This window comes from Hyperolius riggenbachi, chromosome 12 (assembly GCF_040937935.1).
Source record: "Hyperolius riggenbachi isolate aHypRig1 chromosome 12, aHypRig1.pri, whole genome shotgun sequence".
Taxonomy (NCBI): Eukaryota; Metazoa; Chordata; class Amphibia; order Anura; family Hyperoliidae; genus Hyperolius; species Hyperolius riggenbachi.
The window spans coordinates 169,656,547-169,679,897 of record NC_090657.1 but is presented as its reverse complement, the minus strand read 5'-3'; the positions used below and the strand labels follow the sequence as shown (position 1 = coordinate 169,679,897).

The window sequence follows — 23,351 nt, the reverse complement described above, 5'->3', positions numbered from 1 at the left end:
AGATAACACATATGGCACATTTATACTTGCCTGGCGCTTCCTCTGGCTCCATGTATTCTGTTGCCTCCCGTGCCGTCTTCACGGGCGGCTCTGTTCGTTTACAATAATAGGCTCCATTTGTGGCATTTGGGATGCACTGTGCCTGACCACGCCCCCATCACACTCCCGGGCTGCTCATATGCACTGCAGCCTGACTGGCGCTTAACGGAGAATACTAAATGAACAGAGCTACCCGGGAAGACGGCGTGGGAGGCAACAAAGTACATGGGATTGGGGAAAGCTCCAGGTAAGTATAAATGCTGCCATATGTGCCGTCTGGGGTTTCCTTTAACGTAAGATTTAGGCTGTAGACACACTGTGAGCACTTTTCTGACCATCAGAGCTTTCTGAGCATTTTTTTTTTAAAAACCACTCCCACTGACTTGAATTAAAATTGCTGTAAAATTGCGATCACAATGTTGCGAAAGATCTTGATTGCAGCAATTTTAATACAAGTCAATGGGAGCATTCCAACGCTCAAAGCTCTGATGGTCAGAAAAGCACTCAGTGCTCATAATGTGTCTACCGCCATAGTTTGTATGTGGTGACAGTTTTGAAAAGCTTGCTGTACAGACACAATGGCGATTATCTGGGCCTGAAGCGGTGTTTCTCTCATGTGTATACACAAGCTTTTCTGCTTCTGCCAACCAGCAAGTTCTGCTATATGGAGAGCGGAAGGGACATGTGAATTTATGGGAACTGTTTTTAAATTTATTTATTTTTACATTTTAGATTTCTATACGAGACAATCACAAACAATCATTTTGGCTGTGAATTTTAAGTCTCCATTAACAATGCAGTTCTCCAGACAATTGACCAGAAACTGTTGTTTCAGGTCACTTACGGAAAGAAATGGATGGTTTTCGTTAATTGGATCGAATTAGATAGCAACTTTCCTTATGTTAGTGGCTCTGAATGATGGATTCCAATCGATGTCAAGATTGAATTGGATGAGCGATGCTCCGGAGAATTGTATCCTTAATGGCCAACTAAAAAGGACCCTTAACACAAATTAGAAATGGAATCTGAACCTCCCTGGGGCTTCCTGTAGCGGCCCATAGCCCGTGAGGTCCTTTGGCGTCCACTGGGTTTCCTCCTTTCTCCAGCTGGCGGCTCCAGTAGTGTGCGACTTTGCTGGCAGTTATCCGCCTGCTCGGCTTGATCACGCACCCGTCACCGTGAGATTCCTGTGCAAGCGCGGTTTATTCTTCCGAGCACCAAGCATGTGCTGAATGTTCGTGACGATAGGCACGTGATTGAGCTGGGTGTACGGATGGGCCGCACATGCGCGGTGGCACACGATTCCCAGTGAAGAGAGAATGTAGGAGACCGGGAGGGCGCAAGGGACATTGCAGGCTACAGGGGGCTGGAGGAAGCCCCAGGTAAGTTCAGATTCCGTTTCTTAGGTTGTGTTCAGGGTCCCTTTTTAAGATTTAGGTACATCTTTACTCTTTTAAAGGGAACCCGAGGTGAGAGGGATATGGAGGCTGACATGTTAATTTCCTTTTAAATAATGCAGATTGCCTGGCTGTCCGGCTGATCCTCTGCCTCTAATACATTTAGCCATAGCCCCTGAACAAGCATACAGCAGATCAGGTGCGTCACGGAAGAGCCGTGAGACCAGAGAATGCAATCGCAATCGATTTTCTGCACCGATTGCCGTTAACGTGCCAGATCAGAATCTTTTGTATATGGATACCAGGCAGTCAGCCTGGGGTCTTCTTTTGAAAATCTAGCTTCCATAGCTGCTAGAGGAAGTCTGTTCATGAATCCTTTTGCCTGTGACTTGTTAATTAGCCAGAGGTGTGAAACCCTAGCTGGAATCCTGGTGTACAACTCAAAGGTTGTTCTAGCTGGTCACGCTTAGATGATAATTAACACACCAAAAGGTGTCTTTCATCCAGTGGAAGCCAAAGGAAACTAGCTCCACAGGGGTCCACTGAAGAACTCCGACACAGTGGCCCCACTGGGGAACAGATTTAAATGCATGTGGCTTATGATTTCTGTCTGTTAAATGAAAACCCGTGTAGAGCACAGCTATGCAATTCATATAGTCTTATTCGTTAAAATATGCTCAATGTGCTGATATAAAATTCATAACCATAACCTGTCCGGTTATGGGTGTATGACCCTTCTCGGGAACAGGATAGCCTAATGCACTCATGCAAGATGTCATATTAATCGGTATTTCCTGACAATTGTGAATCCGCTATCCGCCTAAATATGACATTTATCATTTATAAGTTACAGTGTTTTACAATTTTAAGCTCAAACTTCCCCTAGGAGTAGGTGGGCTGTCATTGGTGGGTAATTCAGAGGGGGCAGGCGTTGCCACACCCCCAAACCAGCTTCATCAAAAGCACATTGCCAGCAGGCGGACTTCAGTCCTCCATCTTAACATCATTTGGATTACAACTAGTCCTGCTGCTGGGCAGAGGACCACCCAGCAGCCATCTTGGAACTGTAACATCTGCTTGGATTACAAACTATGCCTAAAGGCCTATGATTCTGAAACCAAGGACTTTGCATTTCTTTTCCCAGAAGGACATATTTCCACATGAACTTAAGTATTTTCTTCCCTTATTTTTATTTTCCATACTGTGCTATTATTTATCTCTATAATTGTTGATTTTAACGATTTTCTGTATATATTATTTATAGTGCTTTTATAATAAACAACACTAACATCATTTATTTGTTCGGCTATACCTATTATTCAGCAACACAAAACTGAACCCTGGCTTCTGAAGAGTCGCTACTGTTGTTGATAGCTAGATAAAATAGAGTGTGTTTAACCGTTTTCTATTTGCAGGTCTAGAGTCAGCCAGTCAGTGGGCTCCTCTGCCCCATGGTAACAGAGGTGGGGGCAGTTATACCCTGAAATAGTGTGTGAATTGTATTACCGTTACTCACAGGCTCCCTTCTAGTCGGTCTGCTGCCAAAATCCCAGCAGTTTCTGCGCACTGATTGCGACCACAGATTGCATGGTCTGTGTGCTGAAACCGATTGCAAGGCACTGTGCGGTCCGGCCACTAGAGGGCTTGTGATAAGGTGGCCTGAATGAAGTGTGACTGGATTAGCTGCATGCTTGTTTCAGGCGTGAGATTTAGACCCTACTGACCAGAAAGATCAGCAGGACTGCCAAGCAACTGGTATTGTTTAACATGAAACAAGTATGGCAGCCTCCATAAACCTCTATACCTTTAAACCAGTAAAGTTAGCCAGCGCAGTGCGCGCACAGGATCTCTCAGTGATAATTCGGAGCAGTTTGTCTGCCTCGGGCCCAGCCCCATTTTACGTGTGTACGAGATATAAATAATCTGCATCGTGTTTTAGGCTAGGATAATGCAGCACAATACTCAACTACAATTTCTGTTTTCTTTGCGAGTCTGACAGAGTTCTTGTTGTGTATTTGTTTTTTTTTGTTTTTTTTGGTTTGGTTTGTCTTGCTTTTTTTTCACCTTTTGCTTGTGTACGCGGGCGCCAATTCCTCTGATTTCCCGTAAACTCATTCAGCTCATAGTTTGGTCTGCAGCCAATCCCCGTGTCACATTCATCACGCTATACATCAGTTGCCACCATTTCCTAATCCCGAGCAGGGAAAGCTATTAAACGAGCATAGAGCGTTTTTGTGGCATGTTAATTCCTGGGGATGATAAAATGGTGAGCCATAATCTGTATATAATTCGCGCTGCGATTTATGGGCAGTCATGGATGTATAGGGACAAATCCCAGGGTTATGCTTCTGCAGTTGTGTAATGATTAGGAGTGGAAATGTACACTGTGGTAGTACTATGTTGACATATACAAATTCTCGCTATGGATTCGGCACGCCAGACCTGGAAATGCCATCTTCGGAGCGTTGAGAAGTGAAATCCCAAAACTCCACATTTCATGACAAGTTTGTGGAAATGAATTTCAGCTTCCTCTGAAATAAAATCAGTTGATGTCAGTAGGGTATAACTTCATGCAACTCGCCTCGCGACCGAGGAAGATGGATCCCAGCGACCTCCCATGAGGAGGAGTGCTCCTCTATCTATCTTCCTGCAAGCGGTTGTACACAACAGCACACATCGCAAATGGGAGTTCAAGAGATTGTGAGCAGATATCTGGATGGTGGCTGGATGGTGTAATGGTTAAGGGCTCTGCCTCTGACACAGGAGACCAGGATTCGAATCTCGGCTCTGCCTGTTCAGTAAGCCAGCACCTATTCAGTAGGAGACCTTAGGCAAGTCTTCCTAACACTGCTACTGCCTATAGAGCGCGTCCTAGTGGCTGCAGCTCTGGCGCTTTGAGTCCGCCAGGAGAAAAGCGCGATATAAATGTTAGTTGTCTCGTCTTGTCTTAAAAATCCGATCCGCCGTGATGGTTATAGCTGCATGTCGCTAAGCATCATCGCTCACCTGCACCCATGTCATGAGAGCATAGAAATGCTCGTTCGTCAGTCAAATTGCCGGTTGTTGGAAAAATCCTGTAGAATCTAGCTGTTCAGAGGACACAGGGTGGGGTTGGGGCTGTGCACACTGGGCAGTTGCACAGGGCCCCCCCATGTCTAAGGGCCCCCCGACTAGTCCTTGTAAGCCCCAATCCCCCTTTTCTTTACAAATTGATTGCAGAAGCCGTGCGACAGCTGCTGAGATACAAATGTCTTGAAAATCTTGTGCATCTTGGAATCGTGTGTCGCAGTAGTAGTAACGTAACGGTCACAAATAAATCAGTATGTGAAGCCTTCATTATCTGCAGCTCTCTTGAGTACAGTCCTGTATTCTGGTGTTTTCCAGCAGTTATATACTGTTAAAAGCTGTCTCCATATCTAAGGCTAATATTTGTAAAGGGGGGAGGGGGGGTCCTGTTGTCGTAATCTATTAGCCATATCTTCCACTGACTTGCATTAAAATCGCTGAAAAATTGCGATCATGATTTTTCGAAAGATCTTAATTGCAGCAATTTTACCGCAATTTTAATACAAGTCAATGGGAGCATTTTTAAAAATGCTCAGAAAGCTCTGATGGTCAGAAAAGCACTCAGAAAGTGCTCATGTGTCTACTGCCTTAGTTTGTATGTGGTGACAGTTTTGGAAAGCTTGCTGTACAGACACAATGGTGATTATCTGGGCCTAGGGCGGGGTTTCTCTCGTGTATACATAAGCTTTTCTGCTTCTGCCTATCAGCAAGTTCTTCTATATGGAGAGGGGAAAGGACACGAGAATTTATGGGAACTGTTTTTTTTTTTTAATTTTTTTTTTTTTTAATTAATTTTAGATTTCTATACGAGACGATCGCAAACAATCGTTTTGGCTGTGGTGAATTGTAAGGTGTCCATTAACCATGCAGTTCTCCAGACGATTGACCAGAAAAAGTTGTTTCGGGTCACTAATGGAAAGAAAGCTAATAACCAATCTGATCAGATTGAAGGAGCGATCCAAAAAATGAATGGATTTGATCTTATCGACTTTGATAGCAACCTTCTTTACGTTAGTAGCTCTGAATGATCGTTTCCGATCGATGTCAAGATTGAATTGGACGAACGATGCTCCAGAGAATTGTATCCTTAATGGCCAACTAAAAAGGACCCTGAACACAAAGTAGGAATGGAATCTGAACCTCCCTGGGGCTTCCTGTAGCGGCCCATAGCCCGTGAGGTCCTTTGGTGTCCACTGGGTTCCCTCCATTCTCCAGTTGGCGGCTCTAGTAGTGTGCGACTTTGCTGGCAGTTATCCGCCTGCTCGGCTTGATCATGCACCATCACCGTGAGATTCCTGTGCAAGCGCGGTTTATTCTTCCGAGAACCACCCATGTGCTGAATGTTCGTGGCGACCGGCACGTGATTGAGCTGGGTGTACGGATGGGCCGCACATGCGCGGTGAAAAGAGAATGTAGGAGACCGGGAGGGCGCTAAGGGACATTGCAGGCTACAGGGGGCTGGAGGAAGCCCCAGGTAAGTTCAGATTCTGTTTTTTAGATTGTATTCAGGGTCCCTTTAAGAAACCCGAGGTGAGAGGGATATGGAGGCTGACATGTTTGTTGCCTTTTAAATAATGCAGGTTGCCTGGCTGTCTGGCTGTTCCTCTGCCTCTAATACATTTAGCCATAGCCCCTGAACAAGCATACAGCAGATCAGGTGGTCCGAATGAAGTTCATTCGGAGCAGTTTGTCTGCCTCGGGCCCAGCCCCGTTTTGCGTGTGTATGAAATATGAATGATCAGCATCGTGTTTTCTGCTAGGATAACGCAGCACAATGCGCCGCTGCTCTTTCTGTTTTCTTTGCGAGTCTGACGGAGTTCTTCTTGTTGTTTTTAATTTTTTTGCTTCTTTTTTTTTTTGACCTTTAGTTTGTGTTCGGCGTACGCGGGCGGCCATTCCTCTGATTTCCCGTAAGCTTGTTCAGCTCATAGTTTGGTCTGCAGCCAATCCCGTGTCAAATTCATCACGCTATACATCAGTCGCCACCACGTTCCAAGTCTTTCTATTTCCTAATCCCGAGCAGGGAAAGTTATTAAACAAGCATTAGTGCGTTTTTTTTGGTGGCGTGCTAATTCCTGGGGATGATAAGTTGGCGAGCCGTAATCTGTATATAATTTATGCTGCGATTTATGGGCAGTCATGGATGTATGGTGACAGTTCCCGGGTTCACGCTTCTGCGGTTATGTAAAAATGATTAGAAGTGGAAATGTACACTGTGGTAGTACTATGTTGGCATACACAAATTCCTGCTATGGATTCGGCACGCCAGACCTGGAAAAGTCATCTTCGGAGCGTTCAGGAGAAATTTTGTGATAATAAATTTCAGCTTCCTCTGAAATAAAATCAGTTGACGTCAGTAGGCTATAACTTCATGCAACTTGCCTCGCGACTGAGGAAGATGCATCCCAGGGACCTCCCATGGCGACGAGAGTTTCTTGATCCATCTTCCTGCAAGCAGGGATACGCGATAGTACACAATGGGCTTGATTCACTAAAGAGTGCTAACTGTTAGCACGGCCATTTTCGCGCAAATTTTCGCGTTTGTGCGTGATCGAGAATTTTCGCTCGCAATTAATTGTTTTTGCGCACAAACGTAAATTTTCACGCAAAACTATAACTATTTCGCACGAAAATTTGCGTTTGCACACGAAAACGTTTAAATGCGCGTGCAAATGTGAAAATTCACGCGAAAACGGCCGTGCTAACAGTTAGCACTCTTTTGTGACTCAAGCCCCATGGGTGCAAATGGGAAGTTCAAGCAATTGCGGTTATTTGCACGCTGTGAGTTGTTATAGCCAGGGCTGTGGAGTCTGTACAAAAATCATCCGACTCCGACAACTCAGTTTTTTAAACCACCGACTCCAACTCCGACTCTAGGTACCCAAAATGGCTCCGACTCCTTAGTCTAATACTTAACAGAACTAAGGAATTGGTACAAAAATCATCCGACTCTGATTCCCAACTCCGACTCCTCAGTTTATGAACAGAGTAACCAAGCAGCTCGGGGAGACCCAAACCACTAGAAATGTATAGGAGGATAAAAGAGACCGAAAAGCCCTCCTGCTAATAAGTAATGCTTGGTGAAATTTGCCTTCTTAAAACAGAAAGAAACTTGCAATAATTCAGCTATAAGTGAACATTTGTGGTTACCCACAATACACCACTACTGAATATGCACATAATCTCTTTTTTGCCCCTGTAAGCCAGACTAGCATCCAGAACCGCTGGTGTATAGCAAGGCTATAGCTTTAAATATTACACAGCCACATCAACCCCACATGCAAGACAGCCTGTTTCGGACTTTTGGTTCTTATGAAACTACCGACTCCAACTCCCCAACATTGCTCCGCCTCCTCGACTCCAACTCCTACTCCACAGCCCTGGTTATAGCTGCACCTTGCTAAGCATCATCGCTTGCTTGCACTCATGTCATGAGACCATAGAAATGCTCGTTCCTCTTTTGTAAAAATCGTCGGTAAAATCCCATAGAATCTAGCTGCTCAGAGGACATATGGTGGTGTTGGGGCTGTGCACACTGGGCAGTTGCATAGGGCCCCCCATGTCTAAGGACCCCTGACTATTCCTCCTGAGCCCTAATCCCCCCCTTTACTTTACAAATGGATAGCAGAAACCAGGGGCGTAGGGCCTGTGGTCGCAACGGTCGCCACGGCGACCGGGCCCGGCTCCTGAAGAGGCAGGGGAGGGGCCCGGGGGGGCCCATGTCTTTTTGTAGTGCCGACCGTGCGGCCCGTGCGCGCTATTGGGAGGGGGCAGCCGCGGGGAGGGCAGTCCGACCTCTCCCTCCCTACCTCTCCCCGGGCCACCCCCTTCAGATGCAGAGTGAGCGGCGCACGGAAGCGCTGTAGGCTGAACTCACCTCCGTCCCTGCGTTCCAAGCGCTGCTGATCTCCTCCCGCTGTATAGATGCTGATACACACTGCTTCCGGCTAAACAGGAAGCAGTGTCAGTGGCGTAGCTACAAACCTCTGGGCCCCGATGCGGAATCTGGATGTGGGCCCAATTCCCCCCCCCCCCCCCCCCCAACGGCAACAACAGCCCCCGTCCCCCGGCAACACCCGACGCGCGCACACACATATCCGAATCCCTATAGCCAGTTATAGGTCCCCCCAGTATAGGTAGCCAGGCATAGGTAAGCCAGTATAGTTGCCCCCGGTATAGGTTAGCCAGGTAGGTGCCTCCAGCATAGGTAGCCAGTATAGTTGCCCCCAGTATAGGTTAGATAGGCAGACGCCGCCGGTATAAGTTAGATAGGTGCCCCCAGTACAGGTTAGCTAGGTGGGTGCCTCTAATATATGTAGCCAGTATAGTTGCCACCTGTATAGGCTAGCTAGGTGCCCCGAATACAGGTTAGACAAGTAAGTGCCCCCAGGTTAGATAGGTAGGTGCCCCCCAGTATAGGTTAGATTAGGTAGGTGCCCCCCAGTATAGGTTAGATTAGGTAGGTGCCCCCCAGTATAGGTTAGATTAGGTAGCTGCCCCCCAGTATAGGTTAGATTAGGTAGCTGCCCCGGAGTATAGGTTAGATGAGGTAGCTGCCCCCCAGGATAGATTAGGTAGCTTGCCCCCAGGATAGGTTAGAGTAGGTAGCTGCCCCCCAGGATAGAATAGGTAGCTGTCCCTCAGGATAGATTAGGTAGCTGCCCCCCAGGATAGATTAGGTAGCTGCCCCCCAGGATAGATTAGGTAGCTGCCCCCCAGGATAGATTAGGTAGCTGCCCCCCAGGTTAGATTAGGTAGCTGCCCCCAAGGATAGGTTAGATTAGGTAGCTGCTGCCCCCCAGGATAGGTTAGATTAGGTAGCTGCCCCCCCAGGATAGGTTAGGTAGGTAGCTGCCCCCCCAGGATAGGTTAGGTAGGTAGCTGCCCCCCCAGGATAGGTTAGGTAGGTAGCTGCCCCCCCAGGATAGGTTAGGTGGGTAGCTGCCCCCCCAGGATAGGTTAGGTGGGTAGCTGCCCCCCCAGGATAGGTTAGGTGGGTAGCTGCCCCCCAGGATAGGTTAGGTAGGTAGCTGCCCTCCCCCATGATAGGTTAGGTAGGTAGCTGCCCCTCCAGGATAGGTTAGGTAGGTAGCTGCCCCCCAGGATAGGTTAGGTAGGTAGCTGCCCTCCCCCATGCCCCTCCAGGATAGGTTAGGTAGGTAGCTGCTCCCCCAGGATAGGTTAGGTAGGTAGCTGCCCCCCAGGATAGGTTAGGTAGGTAGCTGCCCCCCCAGGATAGATTAGGTAGCTGCCCCCCCAGGATAGGTTAGGTGGGTAGCTGCCCCCCAGGATAGGGTAGGTAGGTGCCCCCCCATAATGAAGGGGGGAGCCGCAGCTGCGGGGAGGGCAGCCAGACCTCTCCCTCCCTTCCTCTCCCCGGGCTCCCCCCCCCCCCTCAAATGCAGAGTGCGCGGTGCACGGAAGCGCTGTAGGCAGAACTCACCTCCGTCCCTGCACCGCTGATCTCCTCCCGCTGTATAGAGAGAGATCTGCAGCAAATCCAGCTTATAACTCACTCAGGCATGGGATTACCGCTTTGAGCTGTGGATTTCCATCCCGAGCCTGATTTCCGCTAAGGTTAAAAAAAAGTTCTTTGTTGCAGCTGATACAAATCTTGCAGTGTGTCTACTTACTGCTTTCTTGAAAGCAGACATACGGCTGTGTTTACGAATTGGCTGCTCTGTTGAGGCAGCCAGCTGACACAGCTGAGAGATCAAATTACACTTAGGCACAGATGAGGGGAAATTAGACAGTCTAAACTCTCTAAATACATACAGGGCGTATTTCTCGGTTTTCCTTCTGTCCTGTGCAAGAGTTCATTCCTCATTAAAATGTATGTGAACTGCAATGGAGAATGCATGCAGGCTGTGTATTAAAGTCTTTGTCCAGAGAGCTAGAATAACGTGATCAGTTACACTGTAGTACTGTGAACAGGCTCATAGAGATATATGGGAAGTAAGCAGACCTGCAGAAATATTCTGAAGTGCTGTGAATTAGGTATTGGCTGGATGGTGTACTGGTTAAGGGCTCTGCCTCTGATACAGGAAAATCTCGGCTCTGCCTGTTCAGTAAGCCAGCACCTATTCAGTAGGAGACCTTGGGCAAGTCTCCCTAACACTGCTACTGCCTATAGAGCGCGTCCCAGTGGCTGCAGCTCTGGCACTTTGAGTCCGCCAGGAGAAAAATCACAATATAAATGTTCTGTGTTTGTTTGTTTGATTATGAGGTATTTACCTCACAAGAGGGTGAGTTTTTTTTCCATGTGGTTAGTAGTGTTGGGCGAACAGTGTTCGCCACTGTTCGGGTTCTGCAGAACATCACCCTGTTCGGGTGATGTTCGAGTTCGGCCGAACACCTGATGGTGTTCGGCCTTTTAAGTTCGGGTTCGCCCCGAACTACTAATTGGCCGCCGAACAGGGCCCCTGTTCGGCCGAATACTGCCCCCCTATGGGGTCGCAGGCATAAGGGGGGAGCATGCCCCGATCGCGGGGGGGGGGGGGGGGGTCAGAAATTCCCCCCACCCCCTCTGCTAGCGCTCCCCCCTCTGCCCGCTTCCCCATACAAAAGTTTCAGGAAGTACCGGTCTGGTGGTAGTGGGTGGCTGGCAGTGGGCGGCACTGTGAAGTGAGTGACTGAAGAGGAGGAGTCCGGAGAGTGACGCGTTGAGGGAGGCCGGGCAGCGGGCGGTTCAGGCCCCCCGCGATCGGGGCATGCTCCCCCCTTATGCCTGCGACCCCATAGGGCCCCCAAAAGCGGGATGTTCGGGGAGTTCGGGGTTCGGCCCGAACATGCCGAACATTGCGGCCATGTTCGGCGAACTTTCCCGAACATCCAGGTGTTCGCCCAACACTAGTGGTTAGTGAGTTGACGTTTCACAAAAAATTCTGTAAAACCAACTGGTTACAGCATTACCGAATGCAGTAATGCTTAGTGAATTGCAGACACTATGGGCCCGATTCAATTCACTTTTTCTCTTAAGTTTTCTCCTACATGATCTTTTCACACTCTATCATTAAAAAAATTCCTTTCACGCCATCAGCGAAGAAAATGCTCAGAATAATTTTGACAGGACTTTTTCACCTACTTGTTGGTACTTTTTCAGTTGCTGAGTGCTGAAAAGTTATTTTAAACAGAAAGTGAAGAATGATCTTCTAGGAGAAAACGTGAATGGGGCCCTGTGTGTGTAGTGCCTGTGATGTGTATAACAATGTGATGACGCAGAGCACATGTGTGAACAGGCCCGCCATCAGGGGGGTACAACTGTGACTTCCGTCATGGGCCCGAGCCGGGCCCAGGGCCCGCAGCCTCGGGCCCCCCTCCAGGCATTAACCTGCTGAATGGTCTTTTTCGGGGCCCCCCCCCCAGCGGCCGCCACTGTTAATACCTTAGCAGCGGCCGCTCTCCCCTCTCCGGCGCCTGTACTTTCCAGCAGTATCTCCCGGCTGCTGTGTGTGATGATGCAGCAGGAAGCATGGCTCGGTTCCCATAGTAACGGCGATACACATCACCGTTACAGGAAGCCGCTGCCCTGCTTCCTGCCGCATCACACACAGTAGCCGGGAGATGCTGCTGGAAAGTACAGGCGCCGGAGAGGGGAGAGCGGCCGCTGTTAAGGTAACAACAGCGGCGGGGACAAGCGGGGGGCACCGCCTACCCATACTGGGGCACTATACTGGCTAAACTGGGGCACTATACTGGCTAAACTGGGGCACTATACTGGCTATACTGGGGCACTATACTGGCTATACTGGGGCACTATACTGGCTATACTGGGGCACTATACTGGCTATACTGGGGCACTATACTGGCTATACTGGGGCACTATACTGGCTATACTGGGGCACTATACTGGCTATACTGGGGCGCTATACTGGGGCACTATACTGGCTATACTGGGGCACTATACTGGCTATACTGGGGCACTATACTGGCTATACTGGGGCACTGTACTGGCTATACTGGGGCACTGTACTGGCTATACTGGGGCACTGTACTGGCTATACTGGGGCACTGTACTGGCTATACTGGGGCACTGTACTGGCTATACTGGGGCACTATACTAGCTATACTGGGGCACTATACTGGGGGCAACTATACTGGGGCACTGTACTGACTATACTGGGGCACTATACTGGCTATACTGGGGCACTATACTGGCTATACTAGGGCACTATACTTATACTGGGCACTATACTGGCTATACTGGGGCACTATACTGGCTATACTGGGGCACTGTACTGGGCATGCACAGCAGTCTGTAGGGGGTCCCAGGCTTGATGTTGTGTGAGGGGCCCCAAAATTTCTCATGGCGGCCCTGTGTGTGAATGACAATATCGCTGCACTTTCATGTTCCCGTCCTGATTGTACGAGAGTGACAGGACTGCACATAGTGTGAACAGTGAACCAGCCCTCAGGGATTCCTGCCTTTAAGCATCACACAGGGCCACGGCCTGGAGGATAGATCGGTATCCCACCCTGGACGCAGTGGTTTGTTCTGTTGTCAAGCTGTGCATAATTTGCATAAATACTTGCACCAACTTATGATTTGCTTGTCATTAGCCACCTCTCTACTGCTGATCAGAGAATCAGAAATCTCGTGGAGCAGAATCTGCCATCTCCTTCCAGCCACAGATTCAGTCAGTTATCTGCAGTTAGTGGTAGTGAGCAGTTGGAACAGTTTGCTGTGAAATTAAAGTATTGAGGTCTGTTAACAGGCATGGACTCGCGAGTAATTACGAGTGTCTAAGCTCTTGAATTAGTGATTTAAATGAGGCTTAATTGCCTCAGGTGTGCGGCGGGGAAACAAGCGGTTATTTACCCATAAGTCCGGCATATATTGTGCGCTCCAAACAGCTTGCACGCGTCCTTTTGGACGCATTGCAAGCCTCACTACTGCGCACTTCCTCCTTCCGATTTGGAGGAAGTGCACGTAGTGAAGCTTGCAACGTGTCCAATAGGATGCATGCAAGCCTTTTTGGAGCGTACGCTATACCATGGACTTATGGGTAAATAACCCCTTGTTTCCCCGCCGCACACCTGAGGCAATTAACCACTTTCCAACCACCCACAGCCGATGGGCGGCGGCAAAGTGGACGCCGAAAGGACCGCAATACGCCCAAGGGCGTTGTGTCGTTTCGGGATGCCGGGGGAGCGATCGCGTCATTGATGACGCGCGCTTCCCTCGGCAACTGGCTCCGCCCACCCGCGACGACAACCCGCCGGCCGTTCGGAAGCGCTTGCGGGTTGTTAACCCCGCGATCGCCGCTACAAAGTGTATAATACACTTTGTAACGTATACAAAGTGTATTATACAGGCTGCCTCCTGCCCTGGTGGTCCCAGTGTCTGAGGGACCACCAGGGCAGGCTGCAGCCACCCTAGTCTGCACCCAAGCAAACTGATCTCCCCCCCCACCCCCCCCCCACCTCCCAGACCACTGTTTATACCCAATCACTCCCCTAATCACCCATCAATCACTCCCTGTTAACGCTATTTTTTTTATTAGGACCCTAACTGCACCCTGGGGACTCCTGATCACCCCCCCACCACTCAGATTCTCCCCAGACACCCCCCCCCCCCTGTGTACTGTATGCATCTTTCCCCCCTGATCACCTGTCAATCACCCATCAATCACCCCCTGTCACTGCTACCCATCAATCAGCCCCTAACCTGCCCCTTGCGGGCAATCTGATCACCCACCCACACCATCAGATCACCTGCAGACCCACCGTCAGATCACCTCCCAAGTGCATTGTTTACATCTGTTCTCTCCTCTAAATACCCACTAATTACCCATCAATCACCCCCTGTCACCACCTGTCACTGCTACCCATCAGATTAGACCTCCATTTGCCCCTAGGGCACCCAATCACCCGCCCACGCCCTCAGACCCCAGCCCTGATTACCTCGCCAGTGCATTGCTTACATCTCTTCCCCCCACTAATCACACCTTGAGACACCCATCAATCACCTCCTGTCACCCCCTAACACACCTACCCATCAGATCAGGCCCTAATTTGCCCCGTGTGGGCTCCTGATCACTCGGGCCAAACCCTCAGATCCCCCTCAGACTCCCTTCCGATCACCTCCCCAGTGCATTGATTGCATCTATTTCCCCCTCTAACCACCCCCTGAGACACCCATCAATCACCTCCTTTCACCCCCTCCCTCCCCAGCACTCCTATCCATCAGATCAGGCCCAATACAACCTGTCATCTAAAAGGCCACCCTGCTTATGACCGGTTCCACAAAATTCTCCCCCTCATAGACCACCTGTCAACAAAATTTGCAGATGCTTATACCCCTGAACAGTCATTTTGAGACATTTGGTCTCCAGACTACTCACGGTTTTGGGCCCGTAAAATGCCAGGGCAGTATAGGAACCCCACAAGTGACCCCTTTTTAGAAAAAAGACACCCCAAGGTATTCTGTTAGGTGAATGACTAGTTCATAGAAGATTTTATTTTTTTGTCAAAAGTTAGCGGAAATTTATTTTTATTGTTTTTTCACAAAGTGTCATTTTTCACTATTTACTCAATGCCAAGCAGCTGCAGCTAAAGCTAACAAAATTTTGGGATGCATTAAAAGGGAAATAAAAACTCGAGATGCTAGCATAATATTGCCCCTGTTTAACTCTCTAGTAAGGCCACATCTGGAATATGGAATTCAGTTCTGGGCACCACATTACAAAAAAGATATTGCAGTTTTAGAGCAGGTGCAGAGACGAGCAACAAAATTGATATGTGGGATGGAAGGTCTCGCTTACCAAGAAAGGTTAGATAAACTGGGTTTATTTAGTCTAGAGAAAAGACGCCTTAGAGGGGATCTAATTAACATGTATAAATACATCAGAGGGCAATATAATAGCTTTGGCGGATGAGCTTTTTGTCCCTAGGCCTTTTCAAAGGACTAGAGGACATGATCTGCGCATGGAGGAAAAACGTTTTAGCCATTTATTTAGGAAAGTGTTCTTTACAGTAAGAGTGATTAAGATGTGGAATGCATTGCCACAGGAAGTTGTTATGGCAAACTCTATACCTGCATTTAAAGGGGGCTTAGATGCTTTCCTTGCGTTGAAAGACACCCATGGCTACAATTACTAGGTAATGCCTAATGATGTTGATCCAGGGATTTTATCTGATTGCCACCTGGAGTCGGGAAGGAATTTTTCCCTTTAGGGGCTAATTGAACCATGCCTTGTAAGGGTTTTTTCGCCTTCCTCTGGATCAACAGGGATATGTGAGGGAGCAGGCTGGTGTTGTACTTTATACTGGTTGAACTCGATGGACGTATGTCTTTTTTCAACCAATATAACTATGTAACGAACTTGTGACAAAAATAAAATCTTCTATGAACTCCCCATACACCTAACGGAATACCTTGGGGTAAACAATCAATCAACAAGGAGCACTGCTAATAAAATATACTCTCAAATTGGGGGTTCAATTAACACACCTCAATCGGCCCGATCACATTGGGCTTATTCCTTTCAACCTCTGCTTCCTATTCTGGTGGGATTTCCCTTGTATCCCACCTCTACAGGTGAATCAATATATAAAAGAGAATATAAGAGCGCTGGGAATATACCGGTAATCTATAAACGGTTTATTAATTTTGCATATTAAAACGAAGGAGACTGTCGTAGTAATGCTCATCCATATCACATGCATACGACTACAATCTCATGCATACCAAAGTACGCTGGTTCCTCATGAATTCCTAAAAAAGTGTGTATACACAATAAACCATATAGTAGAAATATTTAAATTTAAATAAATATATCAGAATAGGGTTTACCGACAATAAACCATGTCGGCAGACCCAATACGTCACTATTCCAGATACTCCACAGTACCTCTGTGGTCAAAAAAGAGTTAGATGGTAAAACTCCTAAGCTTTTCCTATTGATCCACACTCAAAACTTCTTATGACAGCTCGTCCAGAAGGAGAATATTGCCGATTGACACTATACAAATGAGGTAGATCTCACACTCCAAGTGGCCATGTAGTACACATGTAGATCAATAGGAAAATTTTATTTTTTGTCACAAGTTAGCGGAAAATGACACTTTGTGAAAAAAAAACCAATTAAAATCAATTTCCGCTTACTTGTGACAAAAAATAAAATCTTCTATGAACTCACCATACTCCTAACGGAATACCTTGGGGTGTCTTCTTTCTAAAATGGGGTCATTTGTGGGGTTCCTATACTGCCCTGGCATTTTAGGGGCCCTAAACCGTGAGGAGTAGTCTTGAAACTAAATGTCGCAAAATGACCTGGGAAATCCTAAAGGTACTCATTGGACTTTGGGCCTCTTAGCGCAGTTTGGGTGCAAAAAAATGCCACACATGTGGTATTGCCGTACTCAGGAGAAGTAGTATAATGTGTTTTGGGGTGTATTTTTACACATACCCATGCTAAGTGGGAGAAATATCTGTGTAAATGGACAATTGTGTGTAAAAAAAATTAAGATTGTCATTTACAGAGATATTTCTCCCACCCAGCATGGGTATGTGTAAAAAATACACCCCAAAACACATTATACTACTTCTCCTGAGTACGGCAATACCACATGTGTGGCACTTTTTTGCAGCCTAACTGCGCTAAGGGGCCCAAAGTCCAATGAGCACCTTTAGGCTTTACAGGGGTGCTTACAATTTAGCACCCCCCAAAATGCCAGGACAGTAAACACACCCCACAAATGACCCCATTTTGCATAGTAGACACTTCAAGGTATTCAGAGAGGAGCATAGTGAGTCCGTGGCAGATTTCATTTTTTTTTTTTTTTTTTGTCGCAAGTTAGAAGAAATGGAAACTTTTTTTTTGTGTGTGTCATAAAGTGTCATTTTCCGCTAACTTGTGACAAAAAAATAAAATCTTCTATGAACTCCCCATGCCTCTCAGTGAATACTTTGGGGGATGTCTTCTTTCCAAAATGGGGTCATTTGGGGGGTATTTATACTATCCTGGTATTTTAGCACCTCATGAAACCTGACAGGTGGTCAGAAAAGTCAGAGATGCTTCAAAATGTGAAAATTCACCTTTGGCACCATAGTTTGTAAACGCTATAACTTTTACCCAAACCAATAAATATACACTGAATGGATTTTTTTTTTATCAAAGACATGTAGCACAATACATTTGGACAAAAATGTATACAGAAATGTTACTTTATTTGAAAAATGTCAGCACAAAGTAAAAAAAAAATAAATCATTTTTTTGATGAATATAATAAAAACTAAAACTCGCAGCAGCAATCAAATAGCACCAAAAGAAAGCTGTATTAGTGACAAGAAAAGGAGGTAAAATTAATTTAGGTGGTAGGTTGTATGACCGAGCAATAAACCGTGAAAGCTGCAGTGGTCTGAATGGAGAAAAAGGCTCTGGTCCTTAAGGGGTAGAAAGACTGTGGTCCTCAAGTGGTTAAGCCTCATTTAAATCACAAATTAAAGTGCTTAGACGCTTGTAATTACTCGTGAGCCCATGCCTATCTGTTGGCAGGACAAGAAAGGTCAAACTGCTAGAAAAAAAAAGTAGCTACCAGGGAGTCAGCTAGTCCCCACCCGGATCCACCAAAGGTGTAGGGACAGCTAAACAAACAAAAAAGATGGCTGGGTCTCAACCTGGATTTGTGCAATTATAGCAGTAATTTATTGTACCATAGCAAAACTCACGTTTCTGCCGACAGGCCTTTGTCAAGTGTCTGCTGCCAGGATCCCAGCTTAGATCCCCAAGTTTCCTAAGCTAACCTTTTACTTTTCTCTCAGATAACACAAGTTTCGTTTAGGAACTTGTTTCTTTGGCTTTCTGCTTTTCAGTACTGATTGGTCTGGACTTTCTCTGGAAAATTCTGGAGATTATAGTTTTCTGGCAGGTCTGCTTGGAGACCTTTCGACCTGCTTTCATTCAATGAGATCTGTCAGGGAAGGTTAAATGAGAGCATCCACAGACCAACGGCTGACGGCATGTAAAGGCAGCCAGACATTGCTTGATTTTCCAGCGAGTGATTAAGCGCTTGACTTTATTGTGCATTCAACTACAGTGTGGTCAATCGAAAGCCGATTGATTAGTGACAAGGTCCTCTGTGATTTTCATTCACTAATCGAGCTGAACGATGTTGTGCCTCCACGCTCTTCACTCCACTAATACAATCTGTGTAGATCGAAATCACGAGAACATAATCAAATCCCTTCATGATCCACTGATGGTTTCCTTCCTTCCTGATCTGAGTAGATTGGTCAATTTGACCAGATATCGTCCGAGTTCCAATTATTGCGCAGGATGGAATATAATTGATAAAGTGCGGGTTCATGAAAGGTTAGATTAATTCCATTCAGACCTGTAATAAATTAAATGCTTCGCAAATATATATATATATATATATATCAGAGCAGCGGGCCGAGGACGCCTGGCCGTAGACTGGATCCAGCGAATAATGAAAGGTGTTGAGGATGTTTGGCTTTCGCTATTGTTCTCCCCGGAGGTATATACTGCACAATTCCCCCTCGTGTTATCAGAATTCTTTATTCGCTGAATGTGTGACAGGCGCCGCACCCGGAATTATTTGTGGACATAAGGCAAGGTGCACTGTGCAGACAGGGCAAATAATGCAAGTAAGGAACAGTGCAACTAAGGCATATATTGGCATAGTGCAGACTGTACAAATAACACAACAGTAATACAATACAAACACAGCATAGTGCACCTTAAAATACATTATGACAGTGGCACATTATAGGCAGCAGAAAACACCTAGTGCAGATGGCACCCGTAATTGTGTAAGAATGAACATGATAGACCAGAGTATAGTACAGAGTGTCTGTTGAGAGTCAGCCCTACGCATATGCTGGGGCCCCAGGGGGCCAGGAGGGGACTAGGAGATAACATTGGAGAGATGGTCTGTATTGAGAAGGGTGATCGCTTGGGGAAAGAATGGTGTTTCTGTGCCTGGTGTTTTTGGTGAGGATGGACCTGCATCGAGGACCTGAGCGGAGGAGGATGAAGAAGTTATTGCCAGGGTGGGAGAGGTCATGTGATCCTGTTGACCCTGGACCTCATTCTGGATGTGTGGAGGAGGTGGGGTGGGGGGGGGGGGGGCAGGGGAGGCGCGATGATCTTCTCGTGCCTGTCTCTTGCGTTGGCACCGAGCGTCCAGGGAAAAATGGCGCCGGTTAAATAATGGCGCCCCCTTCTTCCCCATATTTGTTTAAAACGATATTTATCGTTTTAAAGGCGTAGACCTTGTGAACGTAATTTATGGTTTTAAAACCTGCTTTTTTTTTGTTCTGCCTGAACGTTCTTTATCGTTTTTAAGCCCTGGTTTGCTGCCATTTGGAAAATGTCTGCCCACCGACTTTAACGTTTAATAGCAAAGCCCCCTTAAAAGATAAAAACACCAAGTTTGCAGGTGCAGCCAGGTGGGGAGGAGAGCCGGGAGCCAGCAGCTACGCGTCCACACAGGACGCATTCTAAGCTATACTAACCGGCTCATGAATGAGCCAATTCTTTTTGTATTAAATCGAATGAGCCGGTTCTTTTTGTATTAAATCGAATGAATCGGCTCTGAGCCGATTAATTCGATTCAATACAAAAAGAACCGGCTCACAGGACGCATTCTGGGATAGCCAGAAGGCGGAGCCCCGGCCAACTGGGGCTTCGCACCCTGAGCTATACCAGCCCGCATGGTCCATGGTATCGGGGGGCTCCGGGGAAAGGGGCGGCCAAGCCTTCCCCCCCCCCCCCCCCTTGTTCAATCCATGGACAAGGGGCTCTTCCCCACCTCCGGTGCCCCAGGAGGAGGTGGGAGTGACGACTCCCTGGGGGGGAGGGGGGGGGGGTCATGGTGGCATCTTTGAGTCCCCTTTAAGAAGGGGACCCCCAGATGCCCGACCTCCTCCCAGGAGAAATTAGTATAGGAGTACAAAGTACCCCTTACCGATTTCCACAAAGGGTTAATAATGAAATAAAATCGCAACCACGAAAAAAGTATTTTATTAATCTAAATTGTCCATAAATACTTACCTGTACCTTTAAAAAAAGTTCCCACGTCCATATCCTCGGTAATTGATCCAACGAATACAGTACCCTCTATCTTGCGATCTTCTTTACTTTGATTGAATATCTCCGCCAACCCAACGTCACACACGCCGCCCCCGCCGAACTGCTCTCAGCTATACAGTATAGCTGAGAGCGCGTCTATACAGACGCATTACCACAGTCTCCCGCTGCCCTCCCAGCCTCCCCCCACTGGTCTCCCTCACCCATGCTGGCACCCAATGCACCCATGGGTGCCAGCATGGGTGAGAGAGGCAGAGAGGGCAGCGGGAGTTGGCGGTAATGCGTCTGTATAGACGTGCTCTCAGCTATCCTGTTTAGCTGAGAGAAAAAAGCATCTTTAAATTTTAGCTTCAAGGCTCCCCATTGGTTCCTTATTGACCAATGGGGATCCTCCTGATCCCCATTGGTCTAACACCGATAGGCGGCGGCAGGTTTAAGTGGTTATTACATGGAAACGGCCGCTCGTTTGAGCGGCCTTTCCATGTCAGTTCACGGAGGGTGTCTCCGTGAACAGTGTGCGAGCCGCCGATCGCGGCTTGCACGCCTAATGTAAACACGCGGGGAAGAAATCCCCGCTGTTTACATCAATACGGCGCTGCAGGCAGATCGGCGATCCCCGGCCTCTGATTGGCCGGGGATTGCCGGCATATGATAGGCTGAAGCCTATCCTATCCGGCGCAGGTCTTGCGCCGCTCTGATGGAGGGGAGGGAGGTAAGGAGAGGGAGCGCGGAAAACGCTGCGGAGGGGGGCTTTGAAAAGCCCCCCCCCCCGCTAATCACAACTAGCCGGCAGCGATCACACACCCCCGTCAGGACATCCCCCTAGTGGGGTAAAAAGGGGGGGAAGTCTGGTCGCCCTGGCTGCCACACGATCTGTGCTGTGCACAGATCACAAGAAACACCCCTGGTCCTTAAGGAACCAATGGGGACCATTGGAGCCAAAATGTAAAGATGCTTTTTGCTCTCAGCTATACTGTATAGCTGAGAGCAGTTCAGCAGGGGCAGCGTGTGTGCCGTCGGGTGTGTGCAGAGATCTTTAATCAACTGTATCTGAAGATCGCAAGATAGAGGATACTGTCTTCGTGGGACATAACCGATTATAGCGTGGGACCTTTTCCGAGGATATTGGCGTGGGAACTTTTTCTTAAAGGTACAGGTAAGTATTTCTGATTAATTAGGAACATTAAAGGGCATTTCTCGTGGTTGCATTTTTATTTCATTTAACCCTTTATGGAAATGGGCAAGGGGTAATGTGCACCCCTATACTCATTTCTTCTGAAAGGGGGGCAGGCATCTGGGTTCCCCTTCTTAAAGGGGACTCGCACTCAAAGCCCCCCTCTGCGGCGAAATTCCGCTTCCCCCTCTCCTACCTGGCCCCCTGGTAATCTGGGCTGCACAGGACGCTATCCGTCCTGTGCAGCCTGTGACAGGACGTCCCCTGGCGGCGATCCCCGGCCGCTGATTGGCCGGGGATCGCCGATCTGCCTTACGGCGCTGCTGCGCAGCAGCGCCGTACACTGTAAACAAAGCGGATTATTTCCGCTTGTGTTTACATTTAGCCTGCGAGCCGCGATCGGCGGCCCGCAGGCTATTCACGGAGCCCCCCGCCGTGAATTGACAGGAAGCAGCCGCTCGCGCGAGCGGTTGCTTCCTGATTAATTAGCCTGCAGCCGGCGACGCAGAACTGCATCGCTGGTCCTGCAGCTGCCACTTTGCCGGCGCGCGGTATGAGTGCGCGGTCGGCAAGTGGTTAAAAAATGTTTTTTTTAAATATTGTTTCCCACTATCTTTTTAACATATCCTGCAAATTTGGTGTTGCTAGGATGTAAGGGCCTTCATTAATTGCTGGGAAATATTTCCCACACTCTGTCTTTGACCAGCGGCATTTAAATGTATCTGGGTTTTTCTTTGAACTTTTAAAATCGATTTTCACAAAAAGTATGAGGTCTTTTTTAGAAATTGCTCTTCCTAACATTCCCTGCAAATTTGGTGTTTCTGGCATGTAAGGGGGCTTTGCTATTAACCGCTAAAGTCGGCGGGCGTTTAATTTTCCCACAGTCAGAAGGAGAATTTTAACATAGATTTTCTCAAAAACTATAAGGTCTTTTTGAAAAAAAATGTTCTTGTTCCCAATTTTCTTCTTAACATAACCTGCAAATTTGGTGTTTCTATCTTTTAAGGAGGCTGTGCTATTAAACATTAAAGTCGGCGGCCAGACATTTTCTAAACTGCAGCAAAGCAGGGCTTAAAGAGACTCCTTAACAAAAATTGCATCCAGTTTTTTATCATCCTACAAGTTGCAAAAGCTATTCTAATGTCCTCTGGCTTACTGCAGCACGTTCTACTATCACCATCTCTGTAATAAATCAACTTATCTCTCTCTTGTCAGACTTGTCAGTCTGTGTCTTGAAGGCTGCCAAGTTCTTCAGTGTTGTGGTTCTGTGATGCATCTCCCCCCTCCAGGCCCCTCTCTGCACACTGCCTGTGTATTATTTAGATTAGGGCAGCTTCTCTCTTATCTTTTACAAACTGGATAAATCCTCCTCTGAGCTGGCTGGGCTTTCACATACTGAAGAATTACATACAGGCAGAGCTGTCTGCACTCTGCAGGAAGAAACAGCCTGACACTTCAGTGGAAGATAGCTGCAGGGGGAAAGAAACACACAAATGATCTCTTGAGATTTAAAAGGAAGGGTGTATACAGCCTGCTTGTGTATGAATGTATTTTCTATGTGTGGACATACTGTACATCAACCTACTTCCTGTTTTGGTGGCCATTTTGTTTATAAACAAA

At 47.5% G+C, this 23,351-nt stretch overlaps 1 protein-coding gene across 2 annotated transcripts in view; it reads left to right on the top strand.

Annotated features, from left to right (window-relative positions):
* EDN3 (endothelin 3) overlaps positions 1-23,351 on the top strand; it is a 218,243-nt gene that overhangs the window by 76,226 nt on the left and 118,666 nt on the right. The window lies entirely within an intron of this gene.